Source organism: Anser cygnoides, chromosome 11, assembly GCF_040182565.1.
Source record: "Anser cygnoides isolate HZ-2024a breed goose chromosome 11, Taihu_goose_T2T_genome, whole genome shotgun sequence".
In the NCBI taxonomy this organism is placed as follows: domain Eukaryota; kingdom Metazoa; phylum Chordata; class Aves; order Anseriformes; family Anatidae; genus Anser; species Anser cygnoides.
The window spans coordinates 5,597,227-5,622,220 of NC_089883.1; the positions used below are offsets into that span (position 1 = coordinate 5,597,227).

General features: G+C 38.3%; 1 long non-coding RNA gene across 4 annotated transcripts in view; it reads left to right on the forward strand.

The window, feature by feature from the left end:
• The first annotated feature begins 225 nt into the window (after nucleotides 1-225).
• Nucleotides 226-24,994, forward strand: part of LOC106036407 (uncharacterized) — a 30,555-nt gene continuing 5,786 nt past the window's right edge. The window contains exons 1-6 of one of the 4 annotated variants that reach the window (XR_001207272.3): nucleotides 226-451; nucleotides 7,222-7,281; nucleotides 8,707-8,778; nucleotides 9,068-9,119; nucleotides 19,060-19,164; nucleotides 19,845-21,385. This is a non-coding gene — a long non-coding RNA (uncharacterized lncRNA). Of the gene's footprint in view, nucleotides 452-5,417; nucleotides 5,529-7,221; nucleotides 7,282-8,706; nucleotides 8,779-9,067; nucleotides 9,120-19,059; nucleotides 21,386-24,994 lie in introns of those variants that run through there. The other 3 variants (XR_001207273.3, XR_010834234.1, XR_010834235.1) reach the window with 3 other exon arrangements.

Here is a 24,994-nt window from a genome sequence, read left to right on the forward strand (position 1 = left end):
AAGCTTCAGCCCGTGGCTCCTCATAGCAAATGCAGCCTGAAGGAGAGGGAGGGAGGGGAGGGAAAAAAAAAGGCCATGCCTTTTTTTATTGGGATTAAGTGCTTGAAAATTTTGGCAGGGGGTTGCCAGGAGAGTAAGGGGAGGGAGAGAAAGAGAGAGAGACACACACAGGGACAGAGAGTCGAGAAATCCTCTATGAATGTGATGGCTTGTTAGAAGCCCAAAGCGGTGGGTGTAATGGTATGCGAGCTGACCTTGAATATAGCCACTGTGGGTTGCCCCAGCTTTTTTGTAAAAGAAGCATTTGCAGCAGAGGTTTGGATTTCAGGCTTTGCAGTCATCAATCATCTCAGCCTATTCTCCTCTTTGACAGCTCTGTACAAGGCCTGACATTTGACACCCAAGACCCCAGGACTTACACAGAGGCACAAGCTGAGGCCCTAGGGAGGAGGTAGGGAACTGGGGGAGAAAAAAAAATCTAGGAGAGACTTTTTTTTTTTTTTTTTTTTTTTTTTAAGAAGCCACAAAAGAAGCTGCAAAACAAATTGTAACTGTAATAGAAATTGATTTAACAGAAGAAGATCGCATTGAGTTCTGTTCCCTGCGTTGTGCAGGCCATGCTGATAAGGCTGAGCTGGAGAGGTGGGAGAAGAAAGGCAGGCAGAGCGGGGTTTGGGGGAGCACGATGGGGCTCACAGCCTCATTTTTGCATACCCTGGGGTTACCCACCTACCAAAGCTGTACTCAATTTTCATGTGGTTAAACTTCACTTGAGAACTTCTAGGTGGAGCCGAGCAGACTGCCCAGCTCCCTGAGACACAGATCTGCTGGAGGACACAGGCCTGAGGCCTGTGGTGAGGTGAGGCCTGGCTGGGCCTCGGCCAGGTCGCCCAGACTAAATTTCAGCAAACCTAGCTATGAAATCAAGTGCCTGGGTTGCATTTCTGGGGGCACTAAGGGACATGAACCAAAACCAGATATGACTTGTTAAAGCAGATATGTGTTTTGGGGTAAACCTTTTTTTTTTTTTTTTCAAGTAAGTGCTTACTCAGGCTGACACGTTCTGACAGTTGCAATCTTTTCATTATTTTTTTTTCCTTTTCTCTTTTATAATACAAATGTAACAACATTATTCTGACCCCAGAGGCTTTACTAGTCCATCCTTTGCTTTCGGATTAAGCAAAAAGGATGCCCAGCCCAGATTAAACCTTTTTTTTTTTTTTTTTTTTTTTTCTGTTTGCATGTTCTCCCATCCCTCACACCGACTTCTAATTAATAACAAGAAAGACAGCTCCTATATATAAACTTTATGTGCAGTTTAACTATAGTCCACCTATTTCTAGTGAAATACATCTGTGGCTTGTTGCTACCTCCATAGTCATGAAAAGGGTGTTTGCAGGATGATTCTCTTGAGCATGAGTATAGGCACATGGAAATTTTTTGTGACTAGGGCAATCAACGATGTAAGTGCAAGTGGGTAGGAAATGACATAGCAAAATATTTTTCCTCAAAATTTAGCTCTCCAGTGGCACATGACATTTAAATTGATCTAGAGACAGGTGACTAACAATCTCCCCTTTCTGCTAAATGTGGATTTAGCCCAGAAGTGTGCGTCCAGCTGCTGAATTTTGCTGACACAGGAGATTAGGTTGAATAGTCTGGATGATTTTCCAGAAATGTCAGCTGACCCTTTAGGAGAGCTTTTGTCACAGAATGGTTTATTTGAAAAAAGTTGCACATCCCTTCAGGAATTTCCCATACGTTGGTGTTGATGTACTGTGCATTTCTTTTGCCTTTTACTTTGAGTATTTGCTGTTTGTAAGCCATGATTTCACCGCCTGTGTCAATGTGTGTATTATGTGGCACCGTTTCTCTTTCCTGTGTGGATGACTGAGAGGCGTAGAAATAAATGAAAAGTTTGAGTACGTCATTTCTGAAACAAACGTTCAGAGAAGCACTTCCAGAGTATTTAGCAAACTTTTGCTTTCCATAAACAAAACTGCGTGCTCAAATGAACCTTCCTGGAAAAGGGTCACAAATGATGTCAAAGTGAATTAACAGCTTTTTATGTGAATGAATGTTTGCAAACATTGTTCTGCTGTCCTGCTTCAAACTAGTAATTATAGTTGCGGCTCTACATTAGGAAAATCCAAGCTCGCTCTATAGGACACACATTTACTGCCTGCAGGGTTTAGGACGAACATTTTTCCCTCCCCCATCTACAGACTGAGCTAAGTTCTCTGTGGATTTTGAGGGTCGCCTTCCTCTGAAGTCTCAGGGTTTAGCCACTGCTGGAGGCATGATACCAAACTTGATGGACCAATAGTCTGATTCAATATGGCAATTCCTCTGCTCCTTGAATTTTTCAAACTGGCTTCTGTGTGCACATGCCCAAGTGGATGATTTATCGCCTACTCTGAGGCACGCTTTTGCATAGAAAAGGGCAGGATCAAACACATTTTCCGTGTTTGTGTGTGTGTGTGCATATGTGTCTAGAGAGAGACAGATATGAAGCAGCCGATCAGTACTGTTTTCTTTCTCCACTCTGAATTTAACCCAGAGTGTGACTCTCCTCCTTTAACAGGCTGATTTTGTATTTCCAACTTTTCATTCAATGCTACATATATTTCCAGGCTTTCTACTTTTCCAGTTGGTGTTCACGGTAAAGGAAAGAGTTAGAGCATAAGCATCCATGCTTTGGATGTTTATTTCCTTCACTGCTTTTCAGGCCCAAGGAAAATCTCGCCAACGCCTTTCCAGACTCCACACCTGACGAGTTGCTTTTTCCCCTTAGTTCTGCACTCAAAATGAGGAGTTTGAATATTAAAAATGAAAAGTCTTAATCTATTGGGAAATCCTTTGATCCATAAAATGTTTTTTTTTCTTTTTTTTTTTTCTTTTTTTTTCCTTATCTGTAAGCTTTGGAAAAGATTCAGCTTAGCTTAGCTGAAAAGACCTGATGACAGAAGTTTGAAAATGTCACCCTGTGGAATTGATTATTTTTAAAGAAATGAGTGAGGTGTCATTACAGCACATTGCCATCAATTTGTTTTTGTGGGAAAACTTCAGACTCCATTCTCCTCTAGGAAACTAAAGGCAAAAGCAAGTGCACACCCGTTGGCAACATGGGGATTGTTCTTGAGGTTCATCCATCCCTGCTTCAATTACAAAAAGGCACAGTGGATTATCCTTCCATATCTATCCATCTTCTAGGTTTGTTTACATAGTCCTCGGCTGTGTACTTTTTAAAATTTGGAGTTCTGGTAATAGGATCAGTAGAGGAGATTCCTATCAAATCCCTAACTATCCATTGGAAGGTCACAGAGACTACCATTCACTATGAGCCTAGAGGAACTAGATTAGCTTACTTTGAGTTTTTACATTTGTTTTTAAATAAAAACTCCAGTTATAGATGCACAAAGAGTCAGGAAAAAGAATGGAAAGCAAGCAGTCCAGTGAACTGCATCTAGCATCAGAGGTACCACATACAAAGAAAAGTTGAGAATAGTAAATAGAGTGCAAATAAAATCAGGGGAAGCGATGAAGGGTATTACAGTCTGGAGTTATTACATAAAGATGTAAAAACAACTTCATGTGCTTGATTCTTAAGAGACTACTTTAAAATATTAATAAAAAGTGATAAGAATTGTCTAGCATTTAAATTCTTTATCTGAGACACAAAAGCACAGGCAAAACACAAATCAAAGTATAACTTCTTGCCTTCAACACAATACAATGAGAACCAGTATGGTGTTATGCAGTACATCATAAATATCTAGGGATGAACACAAGAGACCAAAAGAAGAAAGGATGGACGACCATTTTTATTTTACCTCTTTTTTGTTGCTTTTATTTTTTTCTTTACCATTTCGGTTATGTTTTGCTCTATAAAAATGATTATTATTCTTCTCATACAACCACTATTGATGTGAAATTATTGCATAAGTGAAGACTAAGGGATCCATTTCAGCAGAGAGGCAGCCCTGTTTGTTCTAGGTGCTATAGAGACTGGTGAATGAGGATTCCTCACACTGGTGCTGTCTGTGGAAACAAATATATGTGAAAGCAGACAGAAAATTTATCTGGAAACAGACCAATGTGACTTTCCCTCTCATGCCCCCAGAATGCAATAACCAACTGTGCTCAGCTTCATTGAAAACATTGCATCCTTTTCCTCACGCATGGGTGGGCACTTCATGATGCTAAATAGGACATTTTGACTGCTCATATCTGCACCTTGGGGCCTACCAGATCTGAGGGCAAAGTAGTGCCTGCTCATTTGACTTGCACAGCTGCAAAGCTTCCAGCACAAATGCTACCCTAACGCTTCTGCACAGGGGCTGGATGTGATGGCACATTGCTCAGTTGAAGAGGAAAAATAAAGAGACAACGAACTCCCAAGCCTTAGTAAAGTGAGCCACCCTCCCCAAGCCTATGAGATTAAAGCAATGGATTTTCAAGTAGTTCTTCAGAGTGACTAATTTATATGGATATCAAGGATTCAGTTGGAGAATTAAAAAAAAGTAGCTAGGGGAAAATATGATGCTCTCTAAGTCCCAGTGCTATGCCACATTCATTTTACTAGAGAGTTTATTCTTTAGTACTTTCATGGATTGACATGAGGGAGGAATTCGCATGTCAGGACAGATAAAATCTCCCTCCTGCCAAAGGAGTCTATTCAGACATGCATGTTAGTAGGTTGATAACTTATTCTGTATTGCAGAGGACTCAAAGATAGACATTTCTCCTTTTATCTCCATCTCTGCGCTCCCTGCATACTAAAGATACGGGGAAACAGCAAGATACATCTTAACTAGCCTTCTCAGAGAGGAGAGACTTTTCCTAGCCCATGCCAAGAGATGCAAACTTAAAGGAATAAGGTGTCACACAGACTAATAGCAAATACATTAGCAATGTTTATGCGCATAATTAGAGCCCAGTGTGAATATCTTTTTTAAAACAATACAAACCCTGGACTTTGTGGTTATTTATTTATATATATATTTTTTCCCTGAGATAAATACACAATGTTTCAATGCAATTGTTTCGTATGACTCTCCTCTAGAGAAGGGGAATAGGTTGAGAAAATGGGGGACTAGGCCAAGTGAAACACGTTGAAGAATCCATCTTTGATATGCTTTCCAACTTCTAATGAAACCTTAGTGTTTATCTGGGAGATAGGCCCATTCTCTTTCTAAAGACGAGGGAACTGAGGCAAACTTATTCCTTTACCAGAACCACAGAAATATGTCTACTCTACCAAATGGAGTTAAAATGCAGGAATGGTTACTCTTATGCTTAAGCTGATCATCTCCACTGGATATGCTTTTGATATTCTTGGGAGGTAAAGACGGTGTGATTTTAGGGAAATGAATTATTTGGGCAGATTAAATTATGTGAGTGTCATTCCCAGGATCCCTGTTTAGAACATGGAAGATGGATATCCTCCAGAACATAGCTCAGAGCACCTCTGAACGGCCCCTTAGCAGGACTTTTTTCTCCGCCTTTCTTCTTTGAGAGGACACTGGGTGAGGAGCCTTCTTCTCTGGGTACTGTGGGATACTTATGGGTATGAAACAAATCTGATAGAGGAACTTCTCTGCACTTTCTTGCATCCTTGCAGGTCAGTTCCCCATAGCAGATTCCTCTTATTTTTAGACAGCTCCTATAAGTACATTGAGATTAAAGTGGTTTAGAAAGCATTATATATAGATGTGTATACATACCTCAAATATTTGCCTAGATGTATCTTATCTAAACTTCTGCATGCATCTGAATTTCCCAGGCTTGAACTATGGTTTGTGTAAATTGATGTTGTCTCACTGTCTTTGAGTAAGCTTATTTACGTCAGCTCTGGAATTAGTCCCTAGTATTCCAGCCAGCACTTAGCTGCAAGAGTCAAAATAACATGGAGACATACTGTTTTCCTGTTATCTCTAACCTCACTAAAAACAGAAGCTATTAGAAATATTGTGAGAAAACTATATTCTTGCAAGATTTGCTGCCCACTTAAGAATTTTAGATTGGTATCTGCAAGAATGTTCAATTATACCAATCCCTAAACTTCAGCATAGTTTTCTTTGACTCAGTTGTAACTCATTTTGATTTGCCTATCCTAGCTTTGAGTTTTTAGATCATGTCATTTCAGAGATCTTCAGACATTTTTTTTTCCTTGTGCTTCATCATTTGCATATATATCTAAGATTCTTTAATGGAGAAATGTAACATAAGAAAAATCCTGATGAAAATTCCAACCCTATTTTTTTTTCTCTCTTTTTTTTTTTTTTTTTTTTTTCTCCTGTCAGGAAATGCAGTCTATACTGTGGTCCTTTCTAGATTTCTAGATGATGTTTTAATTCTACCTAAGGTCCTACCCAACATGATTCCTTTGGGAAGCAATAAGACTTTCCCAGACAAGACTTAGTGAGGTAACGATTCAGAGACATAGACAGACAAATAGACTATTTGTTTCAACTTAATTATTAATGTAGTGTTATCACTAATGATAACACAAAATGACATACCTTCCAATGAATTCTGCTCTATTTGTGTATCACTTAATATAAGAGTGATTCTTTATAAGCCATAGAAGCTGACATCTCAATATAGATAATTGCACAAAAAGGGTAAGGAAAAGGGGTGCAAGGAAAGGTAACATAATTGACTGATGTAAATTCAGTCATACATCATAAAAATTCCACAGTTGCTTCTGTCTTTCTTTATTGAATAATTTTTTCCTGTTATTACTGATCAACTAATACATCCTTTAGTGTTTTAAGAATAATTTAGAGAAAGACATTTCAGCAAGGTGAGCTCAAAACCGTGATTTCAGCTTTGAATAGTTCTTCTCTATTGATCTTCCCGTAATTTACAGCCATTTCCCATCAGAAAGTTCTCTCCTGCTTTACATCAACCAAATTTGGGGCACAGTTTCATCCTTATGGAGAGCACCTGCTTTGTGTCCCGTGTGAAGGGAGATTAGTCTCCAGCTATGTGAATTTGCTGCCCGTTGGCTGTGTTCACCATAAAACCAACCAAAACATTCTGCATGTTTTTAGGTGGAATTGCTCAGAGATTTGTAAAATGATTTTGATCTTGGATCTGAGCCTTCCATTAAAGTGCTTGACTTACCTTGACCACTGTAATTTTAGAAAGCTGACCCTTCTCTCTTGCAATTTACTCAGTGTTTTTAGCCTAATGCAGAATTTCCCTCTTCTGCAGCTGGGAGGAGAATATCCATCATTTCCAGATGTGGACATATGATCCAGGAGGCAATTGAAGGTATTTTGAAATCATATGGTTTGGCTTATGAATTTGGATTGGTCAAGAGAGATTTGCTTGGAATCCTTGAGAGAGTATGGCACCTCGCTGACTCGAGAGGCATTTTAAAATAAAACCTGAAGTTAAACGCATTTTATAGAGAGGCTTAAAACTTCTAAAATATAAATCTAAAATATTTATACATGGGCTTCAATGGAACAGAAGTTACGACCTCATATGTGAATGTCTAGGATTTGTTTTTTCCTTCTACCAGCCCACCTGGAATGACTTTAGCTTTCAGCTTTACCTCAGGCTGTACCCAGGTTAGCTTCTAGTGACTTATGACTCCATCAATCTGCACAGATATGTGCTGTGCTCCTTCAAGGGAAGCAGTTCATCTTCTATATGACTGCATCTCCACCTCTTCCAAAGTTCAAAGAACCCAGGACAATTGCTTATTCGGACGGGCTTCCAGTAAGTATAAGAGATGCTCTCCCTGCCTTCCCCTGTGAATCAGGACTTTCTGGTGAACTTTGATCGAGACAAAAACTTTCAGAGTAATCCATCCCCTGTTGAACTAGAAAGACGTGATGATGGTGATGAAACATCAGGTGAGATTGCTCAGTATGTTTTAAGGAGCTTTGAACTGGAAATGGATCAATTTAGAGCTCTTTTCTAAAGTCAAAGGAGCACATTTTTTACGATCCATTTCCCATGAACTAACAACTGTTCCCTATCCAGCAGACAGTTTACTTGTAGCTATTTTGACTTGCATTATTCCACTTAATGAAGATAAACATAAGTCAGACACAGGAAAGCCACAGAATGACTATGAACGGGAAGCATTCCAAGTATTCAGCATTTACTAGACGAAATTGGCCAGTAATTCTTTTTGCTTTTCACTGAGGATAAAAATCCCTGAAAGATAATAATCATCATTGTTTGAACTAATATAGCACTTTTATCCAGTGATCTGAGAACACTTTCCAAACATACTGTACTGAGAACAGCAGTGTGATTAGATTCATATTATTTAAAATACCTGTTTTACAGACAGACAAACTCATGGGTCACCCAGAGGTACCATGACTTCCCATGGGTCACAGAGTCAGAAGAGTACAGAAGATTTCTGACTACCATTTCTATGATTTCAGTGACATTGCAAAGAATGCCTAATATTGCTTACTCGAGTTGCTTAAATTATTCATATTACAGAGACTTTGGGGATGAATATATTTTCTGCTTACATCCAGCTTTTTAAAAAAATGATTCTTTTTCAGTGATTATTTGCATGGCTGTACACTGGGATATTTCATTGTGTAAACTTTTCATCTTCATAATGCTCAGGATTTTTAATTGGTGGATGATTAGTAATGTAGATCAAATGTTATTCTTTCTTACTCTTGATTGGATTAGTATAACATTTTTTTTTTTTTTTTTTTTTAGGCCAGAAAAGAAGGAATGTCAAATATTTAATACATGCAAGACTACCTTTGTGAGAAAATAGCCTCTTTCCTGGTAGGAATATTCATTTCCTAAATCTTTATCTGAACAAAACCTACTTGCCTGCATGTTTGCAAATAGTAAGGCATGGGTGAAACAAGTGTTCTGAATTAAGATGGGTGTTAACAAATGCTTTAGTTCACTCAGTTTCAGTGACTGTACAATTAATAAGTGATGGTGAATGGACTTGAGTAATGCAATCTCTGCCACTGGAGACAAATCAATGCACCCATGACTCTTCACACTGTTTCTGTCTTCAGTCATCAGATGACTTCTTAAAATGATTTAATTTCTTTATTTTTAGGTCTGTGGTTTAAGAAGTTACCTAGTCTCCTGCTCATGCTCCACTAACAACAGTAAGTTGACTGTGATGTTAACACTGAAACACTGAAATCATTTGCCCAGACAGGCTAAATAGATCATGCCCTTCCTGAGCCTTGAGTCTATATCTTACAAACAGCACCATATGGTTAATTTTTAAGCCAACCGATCAAGTGTTTATTAAAGCAGAGTCTGGGGGGATGAGGAGGAGAAATGCTGTCTACAAAAGTCATTGTTCTGGTGGACTTCAACTCTTAACCCTTTGTAATGCGGCAGGAACAAATCCATGAAATCACGCTCTGACTAATCAGACAAATTTTAAGCTGGGGAGATAAAAAGATGGAGGTACAGGTAGGCATCAACTTGTGGACCAAAGGCATCTAAAATGTTATTTAGGTTAAATGCTGAGATAATTGTTGATTTATAGAAGCAGTGGGTAGAGTGCTGACCTGGGATTTAGGGTCTCCATGTTTTATTCTTGATCTTGAAATTTTTGTCCTCTGACCTTGAACACTTCACTTTCTCCTTCTACTTTATCCTCACATACTCAACTTGTTTGCAGAGAATAATTCCACTCAGGGCTTGTCATTACAAAAATACATTTCCAATGCCTACCTCAACAATTTGTATAAACCTTGAGCTGAGTTGGGACAAGCAGGTTCTTTGAATTATAGCAGCATACAGGTGGGTGTAAAACTGGAGTCATTTGATGGGGAAGGTCTCAGTGTTTTAATTAGAAAGCTTAAAACTACTTCTTTATTTTCACATAAAGTTAGATTTGAAGCAGATGATCAGAATTTATTTATGCATGCATTCAAACAAGACAGCATTGTGAGAAAGCTTAAAGTTTTGTGTTTAAAAAAAAACAAAACACCAACAACACTATTTGGGAAATGAAGTCATCTGCAGAAAAAATACTGAGACAACAAAGCAGTCTTCCAATTCCTGTGTTTTTGGGTAATAGCATGCCATCTTTAGTATTTATTTCCCTAAGAGCTTGCTTTTTTTTTTTTTTTTTTTTTTTTAACAGATGTATACTCCTTTCATTGGTGTTTATTTAAAAGCCTGCCAATATATCTGAAATCAGCACATACTGAATGTTGATGCACCACCTTGCCTAATTGACTTAGCTGGAAAATAAACAGTGAAAGGCTATTTTAGTAGCAAACTACTTGATACAGCTACTCATTCCCTACCTTTATCTAAGTACCACACAGGAAGACAAGTACTAGCACCGGATAGCATGGACGCAAGGTTGCTACGTATGTTTTCTGCTGTCTTTACCATTTTAGGGACAAACTTGGTATTGTTGTCACTGTAATGCATTGAATCAGAAGAATAACATTTTTATCTCTGCTGCCCTAAAACCTTGATAGCATTAATAAAATGTCATTAGAATCCTCAGAGCTTATTAAAAGTTATTATTTTAAAAACAATAGGTTCCTGAATATTCACAGTAAATAAGGATTATAAGGCTATTCACGCAACGTGAATAATTTGCTGCTAATAATATTGACACTCAATCTGTCTGCAAAATGTCTCTGTTAGCAGGAAACAATCACACTGGGAGGTGTTAGGATTTGCAGTGGAGTGGCAGAGTGAAGTAATTAAAAACTGATTGGAAAATGTATTTGAAGTTCAAAAAATATTTTTCTGCCTCTTTAATATGGAATATTAAAAACTAAACCAACGCATTAAAAGAAAGAGAAAAACTGTTTTCTGCTAGTTTTGCTTTCCTTTAAAAAAAAAAAAAAAGCAACCACAAAACACTAAAATATGGGTTTGTTTACTGAAAGAGACCCAAGTTGGAACATATTGGCTAAGAAGGTGGAGAAATAAAGTTCTTCATCTGCTCCCACCAAAAAAATTGTAAATCTTTGACCATGTAGTGGTACTGATCACTGAGCTGGGACACGGGGAAGCTGGGTGCAGTTTTTCAGGCAGAAAAAAAGAGGAAGGTCTGTAGCAGAATGAGATAAAGAGGACTTAATGAAATTGATATTCCAGTTTCAGGTAGTGTGCTCTTTCCACACAAATCTTAATTCTGACATGATCTTTTGTTCAACTTTTCACTAAATGTAATGATTATTCCTGTGAAAATATTTTGCAGATGAAAATGACCATTTGCATTTGAGTTGGGTTAAGAACTGATACATCTTTTTGAATGAATACTGTGGGGGTTTTACATTAAAGATTTTCTATCACATATTTCAGAAGTTAATATTAATTTTTGTTAATTTAGCACAAGGGTTACTCCCCTGAAGCTATTTTTGAGCTCTTATCCATCTTATTAGGGTATTAAATGACTACAGATTTTTGCCATTGATATAAAAGTGTCTTAGCGTATTTATGCTACAGGTGTCCTTTATTAGAATATGATTTTTATACCATATCATTAAAAAGAATATAAAAATAATAGAATGACAAAATATAGATTTTTCATATGTCTTTGGCCATGAGTATTATTTTAAGATAAAAATAGTAAATCAAAAATAGAAAGCAGTAAAGAAGAGTCATTGTATTACATTTGATATAAAAAACTTGATTATGGTAGAACCGTCAGTGTATTTAAACAAAAAATATATTTCTATGTGTTATTGTTTATGGCTCAGAATCTTATTACAAAAAATTTATTTTACAGTCTTTTATTTTTCCCTGATAAAGCTTCTCATTTTTGAACTAGCTATTAAGTGTACAGACAAATTATTTATTTATTGTAATTCTCCTTTTTAGCTTATTCTGTATTTAGCTTATTCTGTATTTAGCTTATTCTGTATTTGCTTACTATTCACTTGCTCACAAATACTGCTGTACTCTTACTACAGTAAATTAGTAGATTTATAATATTTGATTCTGAGAGAACATGGGTTATCAGACAAAAGAAAATCCATGTCCATGAAGGTCATTTCTAAGTCATGCTGGTATTATTTACCCAAACAGCTAGACTTCTTTTGTGCATTACATACGTGTTATATATGAAGGGAAGAAGCACAGGAAAAGGAAGAATTTTGTACTCTTAATATTAATTTTCTAGAGAAATCAGACAGAACAGTTCAGGTTCAAAAAGCTTGCCTATTCATAACCTAGAAGGCAGAAAACTCTTGGTTTGAGCCAACAAGAGGAATAGAAAGCTTTGCTGAACATAATGGCACCCCAAAATAGCTCAGATTTGCAATTCTCATGCAAGTAAATCTCCCATTGATTTCCATGTGAGTTCTACCTCCTCCGAGCAGAATGGTGGCTCTGAAGATATACCTGTGTTCAAAACTTGCTTTGAACACACAGGCATGTTGCAGCCAGATAGGAGAAAATTGGATCTCATCAGGAAATGACCAGTGCAAGAGGAGGTTACGAGTTTATTAACCTGATGAATAAAAAAAGTAAATATTTGGTGTAAAACCTGTCAGAGATTACACTTGTAAAACTTCTAATTCAGCTATTTCCTCTTGTAGCTGTCAAAATATGTCTGGGATAAGTTAATACAACATTACACATTTTAGAAGCTTTTGCTCGAACTTGAAGTTCAATCTTTTTTTTTTTTTTTTCTAGCAAGTTTTTTCCTTTCTCATCAACTTGTCTTATCAACAGCCTACATTTTTTGTCTGTAGGCTGGCTTCTCAGCTGTTTATTTCCATAGCTATAATCTTTGCTCTGTGTTTTCAAAAAGCTTTCAGAGTGCCTAAAACCAATTTTTAAAACAATGGCAACTTGATGGGCTGAATGCCACATGGGTAATTACTGATGGACTTAAGGAATGAGTTCTGCTCGGGCACTGGAGTCTCACTGGCGTCTCTACAGCCAGTCTCTGCTCCTTAATAGCTTGTCTGGAGAAGGCTAGAGAGGGAGTTGTGTCCATGATACAGTTTTCAACTGAAGGAGATGATAGGTGGAAAAGGAGAATGCAGCAGGTAGAAAAGAAGAGCAAAGGAACATCAGGGAAGGGCTCCTCCTCCCCCCGCCATCCCTCCCCCACTAACCCCACATGAGTCAAATGACAATATTTTCCTAAGAAAATTGAAACTATTGCACAAGCTTTGCCCACCAAATTTTCAGTACTGAGGAAGAAAAAAAATATATCCGAAGAAGATTTTGTTAATTTAAAACCAAACACAGCATATTAAATGGTTCTGTAGTCTCTCCCTTCTCCCACTAACTCTTTGCCCTCTAGACAAAGAAGGATTTATCTCATACATTTCAAAAAAAAGTCACTTCTCCATAACCTACAGTTCATTCAGTCGAGGCTTAGCGTAAATAATCAGTATGGAAAACACCAATCAGCTCTGAAGAGCTCCTGGATTTAGAAGGAATACACTGCTTATGCCTGTGGAACTCCTCTGGGAAGCAAAGGAAGGAGAATGTGTCTTGATTTACACTGCCCTATTTCTCAGATCTGCCAGCCTCTCTGCTCTGTCCACTTCACTACTGTCAGATGCTGTGAGACAAGCATATGGTGTTTACTTCTCTGACTGACATCTCTCTGGTTTTCCTCGCTCCTCGAGAGAATCCTCTCTTGCCAAGTCAATTTGCAAGGGCTTGGATGTAGCCATGGCCCTCTGGTCCAGATCCAAACTATTCCTCATTTTCCCTTGGCAAACGTCTGTAGAGGACAATCTCCCTCCTCCCTACAAAACCAGTGTTTCACCGAGGGAAATTCCAATCGAAGGACTGACCCGACCCCGTGCGTCCTTCACTACCTCATTGATCTGGGGCCACATGAAGATGCCACCCAAGGACCACGGCAGCTCCTAGTGCTGCCCCTGTGAGCGCTGAGCTCGGGGGCTGGAGGGGAGAGGAGCAGCCTGGGTCCCAGGTGAGGGACTGATAGGAAAGCCCTGCCAAAGGGCTGTGGACAGTCACTGGCATCACTGCTGCAGCTGATGTAGGCTGAAATGAAGAGGAGGTGCCAAGCAAGGGATTTGCATTTGCATTTGTAGTTTGTGAAGCTTAAATGGAGCTTGGCTTGGGAATGGTTTTAATATCCCAGGGAGTCCCCTTCCCCACTTAGAGACTCAAGCTGGGCACATTTTAGGATGAAGTTAAAAAATAAAAAATCCAGCCTGCTTTAAGATTGACTTTTTATGCTTTATTCCTTTGCTTTTCCTCCTTCTATCACCTCCCTCCAACACTTTGATCTGGTAGCAATGGCATCTTTATCACTCTTATCAGGTCCCACGTTCTTGGCTGTTCTTTTGAAGTGTGATTTCCTGTGTCTAGTGGTCAAGAAAGGATACTGGGTACTGCAGATTTCCTGCTGCTTTTCCTCTGTATCTGCAAGTTTTCTTTGCTTTCCTTCCTGTTTTTCTGCTTCATTTGTTTGTGCTTCCCTTTGCTGTCCAAACCTGCCTCTCCCCCTCAGACAGGTTCTCCCCCACCCCTAGATCATTATCACTCATCTATTTTTCTTCACCAGCATCTCAGAATGATCTTTCTCTTTTCTCTGTTGTGCTTTATCCTTCCCATCTCTCATTCCTTCTTCTTTCATCTGCTTCCTAAGCTTTTTTCAACTCTTTGTTTTTGACTCATGTTTTCTGGTCTTTCTAAGATGTTCTTTGGACTTCTTCTTAGGTCATTGACTGAAGTGGAGAAAAGCCTGAAAACGAACCAGATGATCTTTTGGGATTTTGTCCAAAGCACGCTGGAGGCAGAAGCGACACTAATTGACTAATCAATGGGATTTAGGACAAATTCCCCATTCTTGCGCCTCCTGAACATTTGCTAGTCTTTCCAGCTCTCTTCTGATGGCAGTTTGCAATCTTTGACATGTTATTAGTTTGAAAGAAGATCTGCACAGAGAGATTTCTTTTTACTATTATTATTAAGAAAAAGAAGGCTCTGAAGAGATATTTAGCTTTCACAACTAGTAAATGCGATTCCACGTTTCACTACAAACTCTGATTCTGTGTTGGGATTTTCCAAACCTGCGATGTATGAAATAATTCAGATGGTAAAACATTATTCAGGGGCCTCCCAATTATTCCCACAATACATATTTGGAAGACTGAATGGCACTGGGGCTGTTTTCTCTGCTTTTAAGCAAGTTTTTGCTCTCCACGCCAAGGTGGTGGTTCACTTGAAAAACAAACAACCATGAGTTCAGCCTTTCTCATGCACCAGCGCTATCTGAGTGCATCCAGGCACAGGAGGAGTTAGGAAAACTTAATTTCAGCCACAATGTTGATATTTGGCAAATGAGTGGTTTTACGGTGCTTCATGCAGCTCTGTTATTTATTTATTTATTCTTACAGCTCCAGCACAGTGCCTTAATGGGTGAGCTGGGCTATCGCATTATCTTCTCTATCCAGCTGGGCACAGATTTGCATCCTGCTGCCACTGGGCAGGGTAGAATCTGAGCTTGCTTGCTGGGTACAGCGTAGCTTGCATACCCAGCTGAGCTGTAGCTTACCAGGGGATACTTCCCCTCTTGGAGGTACAAATGGCAGCTGCTTTAGGCGATAGGAGATGGCCTTGGCATATCCCTGCTCTGTCAGGGAACATACTGTACTTCGCTCTCACCAGATGCTCATGGTGTGTTATCATCCCGTTTTCACTCTAGGAATCATTGGCTGAAAAAGCACTAGGAAGGCTGGGGTGAAATGAATTCATATTTTATAACACAAGTTTATTGCAGCCTTTAAAATCTGATCTGAATCAATATATTCCCATCCCAAGAAGACTTTCTTCTGAACTTTTCTGTTATTTCAGTCCATTAACTGACATGCTTAATACCCTGAATATATCAAGTCTTTGTTTCTCTTTTATTTTCAGAAGAAAAGAAAAAAAAAAAGAAAAGAAAAAAAAGGAAGAAAGAATAAAAGAGAGAAGGAATAATTAGGAAAGTGTTTTTTTTTTTTTTCTTCATTTGATTATTATTAACCTATAGGTAAACAAATACAAGAACAAGAAGGAAAAGATAAAAAAGGAAATCAGAAGAAAAAGAACAAATATAATGAAATCAAAACTTCTGATTTCAGCTTAAATTTCTTTCCTCCTTTGACAGTTAGCAGAGCCCACGAGAAGTTATTCTGCAAGATAATACAGTCCGGGTGGAGGAAAAGTGAACGACTCTCTCTTTTTAATAGGAAGGTGGATTGCTGCCTGCTAAGGGTGTTTTCAAGCAGGGATTCTTTTCTGTTGTAGCTGGGTAGCAGCACAAGACAAAAGGGGACATTACAGCTTGTGAGCTTTCAGGACTGGGGGCTGAGGAGGAAAGGAGAGAAGAGCATGATTGATGGAGTTCTGGTTGGCTTATAAAGGGCAGCCGGGAGTGCAGGGAAATAATCAGGGAAAAGGGCGTCCCGTACTGGCTCTCTCAGAGGGGAGAAATGAATCCTGCACCTCTGCATTATTAAGTTGTCAGGCGGGCTGATGATGAAAATCTGAAGGTCAGGCATAACAAGAAGCACCTTATGGGGGGATCATGACCTTTCTGGAAGTGCTACACTCATGTTTATCTGCACCTAACCCTTATCCACAATTCTTCATTTGATAAGAACACTGGGAGAAGGGATGGGGAAGGGGAGGGGGGAGGGGGGAGGAGGAGGGAAGTCCTCATCATATGTATAAGCAGTATGTGAAATTAGGCTTCCTGTGAAACTGATTGTGGATGCTCAATTCACAGTGAAAGATAATAAACCAAAAGGACACACGAGGGATGCAGACAGAAATTGTTCACTACAGTGGAACTCAATAAAGGGAACAAGAGCTTTCCTAAATGACAAATTTGGTACAGTGGTGCTAAAATCAGGATTCTCCCTGGCACCACTGCAGCAATTTGCTCTCAGCTCTACCACTTTTTATTTACTTTGGAAGTCCTAATAATGTTAGAGAGTGGCTTTTCCATCTATTTATTTATTTATTTCTCTCCAGCAATGTTTATTCTTTAACTGCTTACTTTAAACCAAAGAGTCAAGGTGAAGGACAATGAAATGTTAGATTCCAATTGATTTTTCCTCTTTAGTTTCCATATCAGAAATGAGTATAAATATAAATATATTCCAGGGTTAGATGCCTGTCCTATGCGTGCCTTATTGACTGCTTTAATAAATGTCATGACCCCTTCTGCACACAATGCACACACAAACTCACACATGCTTGCAATCAAATAGAGGCATTGCTCACATATAAATACAGTAATAATGGCAATCACATGGAAAATATTCCGAACCTAAATCTGCTCTTAAAATATGCTAACAAGATTTTTATTTCACCCCGATTTACAGCATCTTGACTTTGCTTTTCAAATCCACAATGTACTTAAAGCATGACAAAGTACACTTGTGGAAAAGTGAAGTCAAACAAGACTTCATAATTATTGCAATATATTCACTTTTCATGCATAATCCTTTAAATTAGCAATACAATATATCACCTCTACTGCCATTAGACGCTAATGCACCTCTATTGAAAGCTATGTTAAGGAAAGTTATGTCCTATCTTGAAAAAACACATAACCTTCCAAAATATTAAATGACAGTAGGTTCCGATCCTGTAATTCTTGCATACTCAAGTAGCCTCATTAGCCTTGATTTTCTTACATCAATGGACAATAACCTATTAACTTTAATGGATTTACTAATATGTACTGATGTGAGATCACAATCAGTACCTTTGGGACATCATATTTAAGGATTACCAGACCAGCAGGAAAAAGAATATGATGTATAAACTAATGAATACTTTTATTAGATGAATAGTATAATACTAGAACCCATCAACTGCCTTTAAAACGACTCTTTAATGAAGAGGTGACACTGAAAAATACTATGTTGTCGATATAGCACATAAAGAACCTCCAGTATCAAGTAAAAATGAAAGAAAGTTTTTCTATTTCTATTGTTTAAGTGATCCAATTTATCTACTTCATTCTTTTGGCCTCCCATGTGCTTCCTGTTGCTGTGGTCTACTATTGTCTACAACTTTTGGTATCCTGTTAATAAACAACAACAACCTGTGTATTTTATAGTGACTTTCATCTGCAAATCTGGTACTGATCCACAGTGGAAGTCAATACAACTTATTGCTGAGGAAACTGAGGTATTGGAAAAGAAGTGACTTGTCCAGAGTCACTAAGAATACTAGTGATAGACCCTTGGTCATCTGGAATAAAATTTGGTGGTCTCCTCATTTTTAACTTTTTTCTTTAGGCTTCCCTCTTTCTAGAGTTGAGCCATGATTTGGGTTTGAATTAGATTTTGGGATGAATTTGGTGGAGCAGAGCCATATGCCCTTGTAGAAGACAGTAGAAATCTTTGTGGAGCACAGTAATCTAGGGTGAACAGGAGCTGGAGAAGGCAGGCATCTTAGCTCCATTGGAAATCCCTTTTGACTAGCAATATTTGTAGCAGGCTTTGAATGTACATGTCCATAAGGATGTAGAAAAATATTTTCAAGTTCATTGTGTGGAGAGATTTTCCTCTTTGGGCTATGAACTGCTTGAGTTTTTCTACACAGTCTCAGTGAGTCTCACAGCCTTTCAAGGAAAATGGGAACTGCTAGGTGGCTGGCCCTTTCAGATTACATGACCATTCTCAAAACCTTGGCTTCATAACTAAGTCTCCACATCTACTGTGATGTGATCATCATGGAAAAATAAATTTATCTTGGCTTATGTGTATTCACTCAGCAGCGTACTTATTTTATCTGTATAATGTGAGCCTCCCACAACATTGCTTGGAAGCAAAAGCAAAATACAAGTAACTATGCAAAGTTTTTTCCTCCTCCTCCTGTCATCAGAATTGAAACTGGCTGATAGATGAGACAGAGACATGATCTCATAACGTGGTTTGTTAGAAACTGAAGCTAACAGATAATCTATGTTAAAACTTTTGGCCAAATCAGGTTTTCTTACAGATTTCAGAAAGTGCATTGTTTTATACATTTATACAAAACATTCTCATTATTGTTTACTTTAAAATCTCATGCTATATATTAACATATTTTTTTTTCTTTTCTTTTTTCCATTTCTTTTCTTTTCAGGTTATCAGAAAATGCTGCAATGTTGATATTACTTAGAAAGGCTTTGACTGTCCAGCATCCATAATGGCAGCATTAACTAAAGAAATTCTGAGCCAGTAAAACAGGGTAAGACACCAATGTGAGAAAAACCTACAGCCAACCCATCTCCAAACCCAAAGAGTTTGATTTTGTTTGATGTAAAAGACAAAAGTCATGAAAGGTAGGTTATTAACTGCTGATAGCCAAATGTGGTAAGTCCAATGGTAGGTCTTAAACCGAGTGGGTCTGAGCTTAACAGTGAAGAAGCCTTTTTCTTTACACTATCCAGAAGGATGAATGATGATTTCCAGTTGAATACTTTTAAAATTAGATCTGACTAGTACTTGGTGGGAGAGTTCACCTCACCTAATGGATCATTTTTAGGCCAAATGCAGCTTTCATTGAAGGCAATGAAAATACTTTCATTGACTTCAACAGGTTTTGATTCAGGTCTCTGTCTAGTAAGCTATATTAACATTCTGGAGAATCAAGAAAAAAGCATTTATATGGTCATTTGTAGTGTTTTCGAAGCTCTTTTAGGGATTACAAAAACGAGCTAAATTTTTTGATCAAACCTGAGGTTTTATACCCTATTAGTCAATAACATGGACCGAAACTTTTCATACTGTCCAAAAAAATACAAGATACGTTTAAAAATAGCTCCTGAGAAAGGAGTGCCACCTACCATTTCCACTGTTGTTTTTCAGCTGCACAAAGCGTTACTATACTGCTTTAGTGATGACTATTTTTACTTTTTGTTTACAAAGCCTGCATTTGAAGGTGCGATAATCCCCTAAACTCAATGCAAATCTCAGAGGGCTGAAGGCTGGCATGGAAGATACCAATCCAGGTGTGGTGCTTTCTTCAGAGCACGATAGAAGTTATGGCTGAGTTATAGGGTGGCAGAAGCACACACATTGCTTGGCCAAGGTGCAGCTAAAAATGGCTTAATATCAAAACATGGCATTTTACAAGCAGGCAGTTAATCCTTCATAGGGGCCAGGTGCCTGTTTTGAATACGGAGGGACAAATCTGACGGGGGAGACTTTTATTTTCCCACCCATTTCTTCCACAAAATAAATAAAGAAAAAAAATCAGTTCCTTGTTTCCTCTTAGCACTTCTTAAATCTCTGCATCTCCAGTCATCCTGTTTCTCTTGCCAGTCCATTTCTTTTCTCTCATAATGTCTCCTCTTGTTGGTGGTGTTTCCACCCATGTGGTTGCAGCAAGTTTAACTTTTCATGGAGTCAGCAATTGGTGTTTGTGTTATGCTGCTCATTACAGAGGTTCCTTATACACTGTGGTCTCACTCTTGAAAACCCGTGGTCTTGATTTTCTTTTTGGCTGTTTTTCCTTAGTCAACAAAACTGTATAAATCCATTCAAACTGAAAATGCTATTGCTATTTGTGCATAGGATGAAATTCTATACGTTTGCCAAGAATGTGAACATCAAAAAGGTGAAGAATATTTAAGTAAAAAATACTGAAGGCTGTCTTGTTGTTGCCTTATGGTTTTCCACGATACATAATCTCTACTATGCTGTTCTGTATAGATGAAGTTTTCTGTCATGGAATTGCTCTCTGTTACTTAGAGATAAATTTAGACAGCTTCCCATTGCTGTGTAAATCTAAAAGAATTCTAATAAAACAGATTAATGTTACATCCCTGATGGTGAGTTGGTGAGCCTTTACCTGGATTTCCTAGAACTTTCGTCTGTGGGACAGAGAAATCCTGTTTCTATTTTCTAAATAACTGTTACTTCTATCATTTATTTTGTCCCAACTGGAGTACAATGTTAACTGGGTCATTCTCCACATGCCATTTCCTAGATGAGGACTTGTTCATGGCCGCAGACCTAATTAGTGACAGTGCTGAGATAAAAATTTGGTGTCTGTGTCATACAGGGACTTATATTAATACCAAAGAAAAGGAATCTGAATTAGATATAAGCAAACATGCACAGAGACTATAGCAGAAACTATTTAAAAATCACACCAACTCCTTCAGGGCTGAAACCTGTCCGGCTTTTGCTTCTGTGGTGGAAGTCTGGAATTTCTACAATGTTGTCTCGTGGAAGATTAGTTGCTGGTCATCCTTAGAGGACTGGGATACTTTAAACAGCAGTTTCATTATAGTGATTTTACTGGGCATTATTTTTACTATGGAAAGTCCTTTAAAATTAATGGGAATTGATTTCAGTGGCCTTTGACATATTACTGAAAATAATACAGCAAAATACAACCTTTTCCCTCTTACCGCTACGTAAAGGCTTTAACTGAGAAAGCAGTTTACAATGGTGCCCCCATGTAAGGCTTTATTCAAAAGATTTTACGCTTGATAACATCTGAGCCATAGGAGCTGTATGTGGGGTTTAGCATCTTAGCAGCTGCAATTCTTAATCCTGATTCCGTTGCCTCCATATTAAAAGCTCCATGGTCACAGGACACCAGCTTTGGCCGTACTACATTGTCATTCATTCCTCCCCACCACACGCGTGCCTGACCATATAGTAAAATGAGTTTACAACCGACTACGCCTATGGGACTCCCGGAGGGATACAATGTGAGAGCCTTTACTAGTGGAGGATAGTTCTCAAAAGGTCTGAAAGTTTGGTAAGTACATCCTTAACCAAACTCTTTTGACCTTTATTCAGATTTGTTTTTGGAGAAGGGCAAAGGTTTGGGCCAATTCTTGTTTAACCCAACTGGCTTGTCCATCTACAGGCTGTAATTAATCACTAAATCTCTGCCATACTTTGCTTTGGAGGTTAGGTCCCAATACAGCAGGGCACTAAACTTTAAGCAAGTGAGTAATTCTTTAAAGTCAAAGGGATTAGTCTTCTGCTTAAAGTGCATATACTCATGTGCATATTTAATTGCTTTGCTCGATCAGACCTTGAAAAGTTAGGGAGCACGTGTTCTTGTTGTACAGCAGTGCCAAGTTGTTCACTTTGCCTTTGCATTGCTTTTCTTGTTGCCTGGGAATTTTCTATACAACAGCAGTGCAGAGAGAGACAACAGGGTGCAGTCTGGGGTGGAACTTTATCTGCTTCCAAAACAAGGGAGTGAGAACTCGGTTTTTGGTTTCGTGGACTTTTACAAAAAGCAGCAGGTTCAGAATTTGACCAGTCCCAAAGCTGAAAAGGGGAAAGAAAGTTTCCTATTCCTATTTACTTCCATTTCATCTGGACGCAGAGCAAGAGTAGCTTGTTTTAAGTCATTCATTTATGTCTTACACGTTTCAATCTTTTGCAGTAATTGATCATGTTTCTTCAAGCCTGATTCTGAGCTTGCACAAATATGTAGTGATAGCAGTTTTACACCATTTGAAGATTTGTCTCCTTAGGAACATATAAGCTTTGTAAACATTCTTTTTGTTTTGCGAAACGTAGAGAGCAAGCAGCTGAACTACATCACGCAGGCTGAAACCTCACCAGAAAAACTGTAATACTAATTTTAAAAAATGCTTTTTTTTTTTTTTTAATGAAACTAACCTTGCTGAGTGTACATCAAGGGTTTTATTACTGGCTCTACATAATAAAGTAATTGTGTAATTAGTAATACATTTATAACTTCTTTACTGAGGAAAAAGTAAAACATGCACTGCTTTTGTGTAAATCCTGACAGTGGTGATTTTTTTTCCCGAGAATTATACCATTATATCATAAAAGTGTCAAGGCATGAGTTTACTGTTCCTACTAATATTCTAAAATATTCTCTTAGGCTGACATCTCTGTCAATTAAAATTAAACAAAATTGCATTCTGCCATATACACTTCAAATAGGAAGCTTTCAAGTTTATGGCTGTTCTTTGAATTGATTTTTAAGATGGCATCTGTAAAACTTGGCTAGTACAAGATGAGGTAGGATGTAGTTAAGGTTCAGTCAATTTTAAAAATGTTTTAAAGATCATAAATTGACAACTGAAATAGACTGAGCATCCTTGGGATTTTGGGCTGTCAAATATAAATCTTTTTTTTTTTTTTTTTTCTAAACTGAGCTCTTGCAAAGTGAAAATTTTATGAAAACATGTTCTTCCCCCCCTTTGATATTTTTGCAATAAGTTACACAAACAAGAGGGCTTCTGGTGTTGTTTCCAGTTGCTTGGTCTCGCGGGATTTGGAATTCTTCTTCTCCTGGTGTTTCCCACAGAAATAGAGTGAGAACGTGCTTTCTCACGGGACTGTATTTCTCATGGAAAATAATAGGGTTGCCGGCAGCAAACGTTTTCTGCAGTGATACCCTGCCAATAAAGTCTTCAGGGAAATTATTGCCCTCAATAAGATGAAGACTAGTAAATTGGAACCCCCCATCCCTACTCCACAAAGATATGTCTTTAGGAAGCTTTCTCCTTCTATTATTCCCTGGAAACCCTGACCCCAAGAAAATGCTTTAGACAGTAATGCTTGGTTTACACTTAATTTTGTTCCCCAGAATAAAGATGTCAGTTATGTGTGTAAAAAATAAAAAAAAAAGAGCAATCCCCCCCAACATACACCCCGACCAATATATTTATGCCAGTAAAAGCCCTTGTGTAGACAGTTATACTGAGAAAAGTTATTTTACAGCTTAGCTTTATTTTGTTCAGGGAACTGGTTCAAACTATAACAAACAAAGGTCCTTTTTGCTGTTAAAAACTGCATCCACTAAGAAGGAGATTTTTGATGCAGCAAACCCTTGGAGGTGTAAACTTGTCAAAGATGTGTTGAATGTATTCTAATATCTGGAAGCCAAGAGAAATTTGCCACATTAGGTTTTATTATTATTCTGAGAGGCAGAAAAACCTAGTTTTGTTAGGTCTCCAATTCCATCACAACCCATAATATTGCATATTAAAAATAGACTTTGTTCATTTAAAGCACACATTTTTGGAAGATGATCTCCTGGCCAATGGGAATTCAAAGTCAAGCAATGTGCTTTCCGCTGTTGGAAATGCAACAGGTCTCTGTGTGTGGAGTGGCTAGGAAAATCTGATCATTCTTAGAGAAATATTTTCTGGAGAGGAGAAAAAAAAGAAGAAGAAAGCAGAACTTCCCCATGGAAATGTGCACTGGAAGAAATGCAGGTGTTAGTCACGCAGGGGTTCATGTCAAGAGAAATATTTCCCCAGGGTCCCATGAGAGGAAAGGGGAAAGGGGGGGTTATGGGGTGCCTGACCCAAGGAGTAGGGGAAAAAAAGCAGAGGCTGGTGACAGAAAGACCTTAATTCATGCACCATGCACTCGAGTGATATGTTTACTTTCAACCTTCAAGTCAAATTCAAGCAGCAGCCAAAAACCACAGATCAACACATTTTTAGTACAAAGTGAAATTAGGGTCATTGGCACCCTTGGTGCTCCACCAATTTCTGAAACAACATTAAATCCATATTAATACTTGCTTTTAGTTAACCATGTCAAAGGAGATGGTAATTATGGGTAAGCAGGAAGGTTGGGATGAAACCAGATAATTGCTGCTGAAGGAGGTAACATAAGCACAATTAGTTGAGAGCGTTATTTTTCATCTTGAAGGAGAATTTAAAACCAGTTCTGTTCTGGTTTAAATCACTTATTAGCTTGGAACATGATGGAAAAATAAGAGTCTGAAAAATCAGAATCCAACTAAATCCATCTTCATGCTAATAGAGAGATTTTTTTTTTTTTTTAAGCTACCATTATCATAATTATGCCTTCTGACAGTGTTTCAGGTGTTGTAAATCAATAAGTGTTCATTGAACTTCTGTGGATCTTCACTGTCTTACCCTGGCTGAGAACATGGCTCAGTCAAGGTAGAAAGGACTACGGGTTCATAGAGGCAAGACAAGGGAACTAGTTATGGTCCCAAAAGGCAATGGCATATTTAGCAGAATTTGGCTTTGTTATTCTGTTCCACTAGGGTGGGAGAGGTTGACAGATACAGAAACGGTCTCAAAGCCAAA